Source organism: Bos taurus, chromosome 6 (genome assembly GCF_002263795.3).
Source record: "Bos taurus isolate L1 Dominette 01449 registration number 42190680 breed Hereford chromosome 6, ARS-UCD2.0, whole genome shotgun sequence".
In the NCBI taxonomy this organism is placed as follows: domain Eukaryota; kingdom Metazoa; phylum Chordata; class Mammalia; order Artiodactyla; family Bovidae; genus Bos; species Bos taurus.
Window position 1 is genome coordinate 5,224,662 of NC_037333.1, and position 10,585 is coordinate 5,235,246.

A 10,585-nucleotide genomic window follows, 5' to 3' on the forward strand; every position below is an offset into this window, starting at 1 on the left:
GGCCCTGATATTTTTAATAACAGCTTTCTGGTAAGTCAGTAGTGAGAAAGATTCTGAAATAGGTTCTTTTTTATAGATTCATATTTTATGACTGTGAAACTCTTCCGTGCTATAAAAATACTGAAGAAATTAATGCATTTTGCAAGTGAAGCTGCAAACTTGCAGAAATTAATGAACCAAATATGCAAATAGTTTCACTGTCTGGAATTACTGAAACTAGAGTCTAAAAATGTATGGTATCTAGGTTCATATACCACTCATGGTGAGATAATTTATACTACTTGCTAATATCTTGATTTCTAGAGCTTCTTAATTGCTAAAACCATTTCACCAAAGTGAGCTGCACACTTTCTAAGCAAATAAGATAAAAACCTAATGATTTTGGAAGAGGTGAACAAGGTAGAATCCCAGAGCAAGGTCCTCTTCAGCACAAGACAGGACTTAACTGTGAGTCTAGCTCCCTTGACTTCCAGGGGAACACTGTTTCTGACAGTTCACATCCTGCTTCCCTGGAGCTCCACTTTCCCTTTTGTATCATGCAGTACTTGGACACACCCTGAAGAGTTTTATGGAAGCATCCACCCCATTAGAAGTTTCTTGTACTTGTTACACAGTTTTGTGATTGCGCAAAGATACAGTCTTAGGAAGGTGGCAGAGATGTTGGTGTGCCTGGCTGACATTGAAAGGCATGATATTGTCAGCTGGGAGTTCAAGGAAGAGGTAGAATTAATGAGGATGAGAATTAATGAGTGTTGTAAAACAGCACTGGACTAAAAGGCTCCCTCTGGGTTTCAGTGCAGTTACTACTTTGGCCTCGATAAGGCCTCTTTCATTACTTAGCTGCTGTAAAACACAATACACAGAGAGGGAGTCAGGGAATGGAGGGTGCCGCCCGGTTCACCTAAATGCTCTAATCCTCGCGTGCTAATATTTAGTTCTCAGTGTAACTTTGTCTTAACAATAAGTAATTGTTATGTACAGTACATGATTTTTTATATTTGGGGGATTTTAAAATGAACTAGCCACAATCCTGCCCTTGAAAAATTTTTGATGTGGGAATCCGAGAGGAGATGAAAAAGAAACATTTCCACAGCATTCTACAATTTACAAAGCAGAAAAGTTCAAATGCATCCTTTTATTTAAGCCTCTCAACAACCTTGTAAAATACCTCATGTATTATTTATCCCATTTTATTGCTGATTCAAAGAGGTTTAAAGAGGCTAAGAGAATTGCCCAGCATTTTAAAAGTAAAGGATGAACCGGAAGTACAGTCCAAGTTACCTAAAATTAGAATTAAAACTCGACCATTGCTTTTTTTTTTTTTTTTTTTACAATATGTAACATGTGCTGCAATTCATAGGGTCCAAAGAGTCGGACACAACTGAGCAACTAAACTGAACTGAAATGAACAAATGTATATGTGTGTAGTTAAGATACAATTTTTCTATCTTTCCATGGAAACATTCCTGCTGCTGCTGCTGCTGCTAAGTTGCTTCAGCCATGTGTGACTCTGTGCGACCCATAGACGGCAGCCCACCAGGCACCCCCATCCCTGGGATTCTCCAGGCAAGAACACTGGAGTGGGTTGCCATTTCCTTCTCCAATGCATGAAAGTGAAAAGTGAAGTCGCTCAGTCGTGTCCGACTCTTAGCAACCCCATGGACTGCAGCCTACCAGGCTCCTCCGTCCATGGGATTTTCCAGGCAAGAGTACTGGAGTGGGGTGCCATTGCCTTCTCCAAAACATTCCTGAAAACATAGCAATTTCAAAGTTCTATATAAGAAAAACCAGACTTAATCTAAAATATTCCATACCGTAAAAGGGGTTTTGTCTTACCGGGGTGGGGGTCGGCAGGGGTGGGGGGCGGTGATTAGAAACAGAACTTGTCACTCATTCCTCATAGAATGCCCTTAGATAAGATAACTAGGTCTCAGTGATTAATACTCTCCTAATATTCTGAGTATCCCTTTTTTCATCATATAAAGACTATATAAATGGCCACCGATTCTTTTGGGAATGATTGGAATGGGAGGCAGAGGGATCTGAGGAAGAACATTTATAACACAATATTGTGACAATATTGCAGTGTCTTTCTTTTTAGGGAATCCATATCTCTCTACTCTCTCATTTTTCTTTTTTTTAACTTAAATCAGGTCCCTGTCATCCAAATGTAGAGTTCCATTTTTTGACACACATGTCAAGAGAGGGTCAATATGTTGTTCTTGTAGATGTTTTTGAGTCCTAGGGACAGTGTGATTCTTATGGATCAAACCATTTTAATCCATGCCTTGGTCCTGTTACCTATTATAGCATTTATATGTACTTTATGCCTGATGCTGAAGAGCTCTGCATTTCTGAGATTTCATCATCCCACTGAAATCAGGCATCCATTTCAATCACAGCATCTTCCACTGTCATCTCCAGCTTTAAGAAGGAACTTATAGCAGATCTTCCCAAGGAAACAGATGCTTCTCTTGCCAATGTGTGGTTGTTGTGGTGGTGGTTCAGTCACTAAGTTGTGCCTGATTGTTTGTGAACCCATGGACTGCAGCGAACCAGGCTTCCCTGTCTTTCACTATCTCCTGGAGTTTGCTCAGATTCATGTCCACTCAGTCAGTGATGCCATTCAACCATCTCATCCTCTGTCATCCCATTCTCCTCTTGCCCTCAATCTTTCCCAGCATCAGGGTCTTTTCCAATGAGTTGGCTCTTTGCATCAGGTGGCCAGAGTGTTGGAACTTCAGCTTCAACATCAGTCCTTCCAATGAATATTCAGGACTGATTTCCTTTAGGATTGACTGGTAGGACCCTATTGCAGTCTAAGGGACTCTCATGAGTCTTTGCCAACACCACAGTTCAAGAGTGTCAATTCTTCAGCACCGAGCCTTCTTTATGGTCCAACTCTCACATCCATACATGACCACTGGAAAAACCATTGCTTTGACTAGATGGCCCTTTGTCAGTAAAGTAATGTCTCTGTTTTTTAATATGCTATCTAGGCTTGTCATTGCTTTTGTTCCAAGGAGCAAGTGTCTTTTAATTTCATGGCTGAAGTCACCATCTGCTGTGATTTTGGAGCCCAAGAAAATAAAATCTGTCATTGTTTTCAATTTTTCCTCAACCTATTTTCCATGAAGTGATGGGACCAGATATCATGATCTTAGTTTTTTGAATGCTGAGTTTTAAGTCAGCCTTTTCACTCTCCTCTTTCATACTCATTAAAAGGCTCTTTAGCTTCTCTTAACTTGCTGCCATTAGAGTGGTATTATCTGCATATCTGAGGTTACTGATATTTCCCCTGGCTCTTGATCCCAGCTTGTGAGTCATCCAGTCTGGCATTTAGCATGATGTACTCTGCAAAAGTCAAATAAGCAGGGTGACAATGTACAGCCTTGACACACTCCTTTCCTGATTTGGAACCAGTCCATTGTTCCATGTCTGGTTCTGTCACTTCTTGACCTGCATGCAGGTTTCTCACGTGGTCTGGTATTCCGATTTCTTTAAGAATTTTCCAGTATTTTTGGAAATTTCCTGGAGTACATAGTGATATAGTGGATTTTTAATGCATGATACATTCTCAATGTTTCAATTCCTCTAGTTGTAAATCAAGATAAATTAGATTATGCCATACTGCTGCTACTGCTACTGCTAAGTCGCTTCAGTTGTGTCCGACTCTGTGCGACCCCATAGATGGCAGCCCACCAGGCTCTCCCGTCCCTGGGATTCTCCAGGCAAGAACACTGGAGTGGGTTGCCATTTCCTTCTCCAATGCATGAAAGTGAAAAGTGAAAATGAAGTTGCTCAGTCGTGTCCGACTCTTCTCGACCCCATGGACTGCAGCCTACCAGGCTCCTCCATCCATGGGATTTTCCAGGCAAGAGTACTGGAGTGGGGTGCCATTGCCTTCTCCATATGCCATACTAACTATTGTCAAATCTTAGTGCTTGTACATAATAAATGCTTATGTTTTACCTATACTACTTGTTCATTGCAGGTCAGCAAAGGGGTTCTATTACTGGAGATACTCGGTGAATCGAGCTGATGAAATAGCCACCATCTCAAACACTGTCTCCCAACGTAGCAGAGGGAAGAGATGCTCTGGAGGCGTGGCATTACTAACAATTAAATGCTCTGGCTTGTAAATGATATGTGCTGTGTTCTCTCACAGTTTATTGAACAGACCTACACACCCTCAACCAACTAACAAGGTGATCTGGAACACAATTGTGTGATGTTCTCAGTAGAAAACTTGAATATTTGCTGAGAAGCATTACTGTCTACCACATTATTATTCTAGGGAAGCCTGGTATCCCACTTCAACTTAATGAAAAGAACCACTGAGATTTCTGTTCGCCTAGCAAGAAGACTTTCAATGCTGATCTCAGACGCTGAAGCTAACACACTGAATCCACATCCCTGGTAATTATACCTACATACATCAATCCAACCCACACTAACACATTTCTTTCTTATTCATCAGCAGTTTTGGAATTCATTCCCACATATATTACTAAGGGTCTACCACATTAAATTATCAAGATTTTTAAACTTTTTTTGATGTGTAGCTGTTTTCTTCTGCTTCCAACTTTTTAATTATTTCTTCTAACACAGGATAGAATCTGACTCTGATATGGATCTGATGGCAATGAGAGGTGGACATGAAGAGAAACAGTATCCTTTGTAGGTTAACTGCCTCAGGTAAAGTCCTTGAAGGATCTTTCCAGCAAGACAGCACTACCTTTATCTGTGAAGGGACTACTGATGGCAAGGAAGCTCACTGAGACTTGGTGATTCACAGAACCCAGATTCATACAAACTGCCAATTGTCCCTAACTCTTGCTTAAAGCCACTCTCTCCTAATCACTGTCCTAAATTTCACACAGAGATCTAGCGAAGCTATGAATTCAAACTGTGTTGGAATTAAGCAAACTGCAAAATCAGATTTGGTTTTGTTTTTAACTACAGCAACTCTGAGACTGTAAGAACTTCTTACAACAGTCAGAAAAGAAAGTCTCGTGTCCTCAGACCATGCCATAACACCAAAACTAAAAATTTAGAACATTTTATTTTCTTTCTTTAAGCTGTTCATTACTTCAGGAATTAGTCATTGATCCACAGACATAGGAGTATCCCTTAGTCCCATCAAAATGGTTTATGAAAGCTGCTAAATAATGTGTCAAAGTTTGCCTTAAGTGCCCCCTTGTCTCCAGACAACCTCAAGTAATTATTTAAAAGATAGTTTTTCTACTTATGTAATTGACCACCATTTCTCATTTTCCACTAGCTTATTGTTTCCTTCAAGTCCAATCTTGTGAGATAATAATACAGATTCCAAACTTTGTAAATCTGTTTATGGGAATAGGTTTCAATGCAAGAAAGATAAGTTGATCTAGGTATTTCACACACACACACAAAAAGGAATCGGGTACTTAAGATTTTACTGGAATTAATGGAAGAGTGGAAGTCATGAGACTATCACCAGACTGCAAGGCCATGCCATGCAACTATTATCCAAATATCAGAAAACTGTTACTGCTTTTCTGAAGTCAGGAAACAAATGAAAACTGGTGTTGCTATCACAGCTGCCTATTGCACCAGATAGGGATATGTGAAGTCTGGCCTCAGAAAAACTTGTGTCTGCCAGAACTTGTTCATGAAGCACTACCATCACAAAATGAAAAGCATCCACCTAACCCACTTTCCAGATTTCATGCAAGTGCATTCATTTGGAATTCCTGCATGGTAAGATGGTATTAAAGTACAGATTCTAATTTGCTCTTTCTTTCTAAGTTACTCTCTCTCCTTTTTTTTTTTTTTTACTGGTACTTGAGAAATTGATTCCAAAGTAAACAAATGAGTTGAGAAAACCTATGAAAACAATAATAATAATAAAAGAAACATATGGTCAGAAATGAAAATGCATTGTGAATCTTTATCAGCACATACTGTGGTAATGATGTAAGACTTGTGAGAAAGATCAGTAGGAAAGAACAATCATCCACAAAAAAATGGTGTATATATAATAATATAGTAGGAGATGACAATGGCTTCACAAAACAGTGATAAAAGGAACATTTGTTCAAGCTACTAAAACAAACTTTAGATATTACAGCAAAAATAGCACAATTACAGCAAAATATTACAGTACTATTACACAATATTACAGCAAAAAAGCACAATTTGAGCTGTTACTTCAGACCCAATATTCTCTAAATATGTAAAGGTACAAGCCAATAAAAATAAAAAGTGTACAGGTAAACACAATTTTCATGAATGAACTTCCTATGAATAAACAATCTTCTATTGCTCAGTCATCAGCCAAGATCTGTTGTATTAGACTTCATCCATCATCCATGGGAAGCCTCATGTTTTCTAGGGGTAGGGGGTGAGGGAAGGAATAGGTATTAAATACTTGAACACAAGACCGTTGCCATTTTCTAAGAATCATCCTCAACTAACACTGAGGAAAATTTTGCTGCTATTAAAAAAAAAAGTTAAGTATTCTTGTTAAGGGCTCTGAAATTCAAACCCAAGTCTATTTCTTTAAGATTATAATAAATAAACTAATTAGAGGGAAAAAAGCATCCTATAGACAGAAGAGCAGTGGAAATATCTTACAGGAAAGTGGGTTTAAAAGTGGCACCCCATTCCAGTACTCTTGACTGGAAAATCCCATGGACGGAGGAGCCTGGTGGGCTGCAGTCCATGGGGTCGCGAAGAGTTGGGCACGACTGAGCTACTTCACTTTCACTTTTCACTTTCATGCACTGGAGAAGGAAATGGCAACCCATTCCAGTATTCTTGCCTGGAGAATCCCAGGGACGGGGGAGCCTGGTGGGCTGCCGTCTAGCAATGGCACCCCGCTCCAGTACTCTTGCCTGGAAAACCCATGGATGGAGGAGCCTGGTGGGCTGCAGTCCATGGGGTCGCAAAGAGTCAGACACGACTGAGCGACTTCACTTTGACTTTTCACTTTCATGCATTGGAGGAGGAAATGGCAACCCACTCCAGTGTTCTTGCCTGGAGAATCCCAAGGACAGAGGAGCCTGGTGGGCTGCCGTCTATGGGGTCGCACAGAGTCGGACATGACTGAAGCGACTTAGCAGCAGCAGCAGCAGCAGCAGCAAGGAACTACAGTAAGTAGGTAATGCATATTGTTGAATGAGTGAATATAGTCCCCTGAAACAATGAGGTTGTCCTGGAGTAACATTAAGCCAATGATAGTTTGAGTTCCTGAGTTCTTGATACATTTTCTTTGGTAGAGTTGATATTTTTTAAAAAGTAAAAAACAAAGTCATCTTTTTCTATTTTTCTTTGCTTCAACTTTTGGTCTATAAATTATTTTGAAAGTAAGATTGAACCCTAGTTTGCTCTGCCTTATACTGATGTGCCATCATACTCTGCATTCCTTCTACAATTTCAATCTATTTCCCACCGTTTGTCAACACTCAGTCCTCCTGTATGAGCCAAATCTCCTAACCACGTGTGTCTGCCACTTTCTCAGCTCTACATTTCCTTGATCCCCCTGCTACTTCCCCAGTCTTGCCACCAACCAGGGAGTTGGTGAGATCACTGCCTCCAAAGAAAGTCAAAGGAAGAGGAGGGAAGGAAAAAGACAAAGAAAAGGAGTAATTATTTTAAACTGCAAAATATAGAATGCTAATACTGAAAGAAGCCTAAAGTCATCTAAAATACGCTCTTCAGATAAACTGAGATTCAGAGAAGCAGAATGATCTGCTCTCAGTCACTCATGGAGAGCTCAGAGTATAAACACCGTTTCTTGGACTTTTAGAGCTTTTCCCTCAGCAGATGATGTATATACCCTGTTCTCACTTCATCACATAATCATTAAAATAAAAATGCTTAATTATTTTATATTAAATAAACTAAATGTTGAGATGAATGACAAATAGTGTTCTCACAAGAGCCATAAAACATTTCTTCATTATTGCATTAATACTCATAAGTATTTTCATATACACATATATATACATATATACGTCTTTCTCATATACAAAAAAATCAAAAATTTTAAACAAATTGCTAATTTTTAAAAACTAATTTCTTCTAATTTTCACCCTTTAATTTCAACCATGGGTCTGTAGTCAGAGCTGTAAACAGCAGAATGGTAGAATTTGATTAAGATTATGTAAGAACTAATAAAGTAATATGTACTTTATGACTCAAACATGTCATTTGCTCTAAAGCTGTACGATCCAAAAATAAATACAAAAGCCACATATGTCACTGTAACCACATTTTAAAAATGCAAAGGAAGCAGATGGAATTAATTATGTATAAACTACTATAAGTTGAATGTGTTCTTTCAAAATTCATACGTTGAAACTTCATCCTCATTGTGATGGTATTTATGAGGTGGAGCCACTGGGAGGTGATTAGGTCATGAGGTAGAATCCCATGAATGAGATTCGTGCCCTTATAGAAGATTTTTTTTTTTCCCCTTGTGGATCTTAGTTCCCCAACTAGGGATCAAACCTGTTTCTCCTTCATTACAAACGTGGAGTCATTTGGACTATCAGGGAAGCTCCTCGTGCCCTTATAAGAAAGACTCCAGAAAGGTCCTGCACCGCTCCACCGTTTGAGGACAGAGGGCAGAGGAACTGAGCCCTCGCTGAACACCAGACCTACCCACACCTTGGGCGTGAACTTCCCAAAGTTAATAACCAACAGAAAATAAGTGTCTGCTGTTTCAGCCACCCAGTTTATGCTATTTTTTTGGCAGCCTTAACAGACTAAGATATATATATATATACACACACACACATATACACATATATATGTACTAAAATATATGTGAAATATATCAATATGGAATCAGTAAAAAAAAAAGTTCTTAATGAGCAATTTTACAATTTCATGCTAATAAATCTTCAAAAGTCTTGTGTGATTTCACACTTAAAACCTCAACTGGGTCTAGCCATCTTTCAAGTATTTAATAGTCACATGTGGCTAGTGTACCATACTTGCAGTACATCTCTAAGGTAAAAATGAATATTCAAGAAGTTCCAACCTTTGAGTACTTGGCAAATAAATTTTATAAAAATTTCCAGTATCCATAAAAAGACAGTTACACTTTTTTAGGTAAAAAATAGGATTCATTAATTTATTCAATAAACCACAGGATCAAATATGACCAGAAATAGGTTATGCTCTTGACAAAAATGAGGGAGGTTTTTTCCAGACCAAGGGGAGATTTAGCGATGACTGTCTAAAGTGTCCATTATATTTCATTAATATTCTCATAATTATGGTCACATCTCCTTATCAATTCCATCTTTATTTTAAGAAACCAGAAGAGACTCAAAGTACTATAAAACATTATTTTAATGTTTTGGTCTTACATCAAAATGTATGTAATATCAACAAAGTAGTTTAGTACTTCTCAAGAGTATTTTTCCTGTGTGACCATTTTCTTACTGTATTCATGACCCCATTTACTTTATTTTTGCATTTTTATGCTAGCTTTTTCTTTCACCTTAAAATTTTCTTTCTAAGGATATTTAAAGACAGGATCAAAAAACGGTATATTTCTGCAGCATGCGTGCATGATCACTCATATCCAATTTTCAATGACCCCATAGACTGCAGCCTGCCAGGCTCCTCTGTCCATGCAATTTCCCAGGCAAGAATACTGGAGATTTGCCATTTCCTTTTCCAGGGGATCTACCCACCCCAGGGATGGAACCCACTCTCCTGCATTGTAGTAGGATTCTTTATCGCTAAGCCACGAGGGAAATCCCTATTTCTGCAGATGACACTTCAAATCAGTACCCTAATACACAGAAATTACTATCATAGGAATAATCCACAAAAATGTGGAGTATGGGGCTCATTGTACAAACATCAAAGAGTACAATAAAAGACAGTTGACTTTCTAGTCACTTCCCACGCAAACAACTGCTTATAAAAACCACAGGGAATGGTAGGTATGTAGGCATTGGCCATGTTTTATGGATTTTTCAGGGACAATATTCTAGAGCCCATCTTTTTTGAGAACTATTTTCCTAGACCAAGTCCTAGAAGTGGGCATGATACCCTGCTGTGGCCAAGGACTCATCACCCTTTGGCCATAAGGATTGATTTGATTAAAGATAGGCACGTGATCAAAGTATTTTTCTTCTGGAATCATCAGGAAAGATACTTCTTTATTCTCCCACTGCATGTGAGAACAGTGTACAGTGGGCTGTTTTTACCAGTGTACTCTGGATGCATAGAGATGAGAAAGTCATTTTAAGTGAGTAAGTAAGTGTTAGTCACTCAGTCGTGCCCAACTCGTTGCGACCCCATGGACTGCAGCCCACCAGGCTCCTCTGTCCATGAGATTTTCCAGGCAAGGATACTGGAGTGGGCTGCCATTTCCTTCCCCAGGGGATCCTCCCAATCCAGGGATCAAACCCAGGTCTCCTGCACTGCAGGCAGATTCTTTACTGACTGAGATACAAGGGAAGCCCAAAAGTCATTTTAAGAAGCAGAAAATGAGGCTAAAACATAAGGAAAACTGTCACGAGAAAGAGGGGGAAATCTTAGTAATTTTGAGTTAATCAAAGATTTCTTAAACACCAAA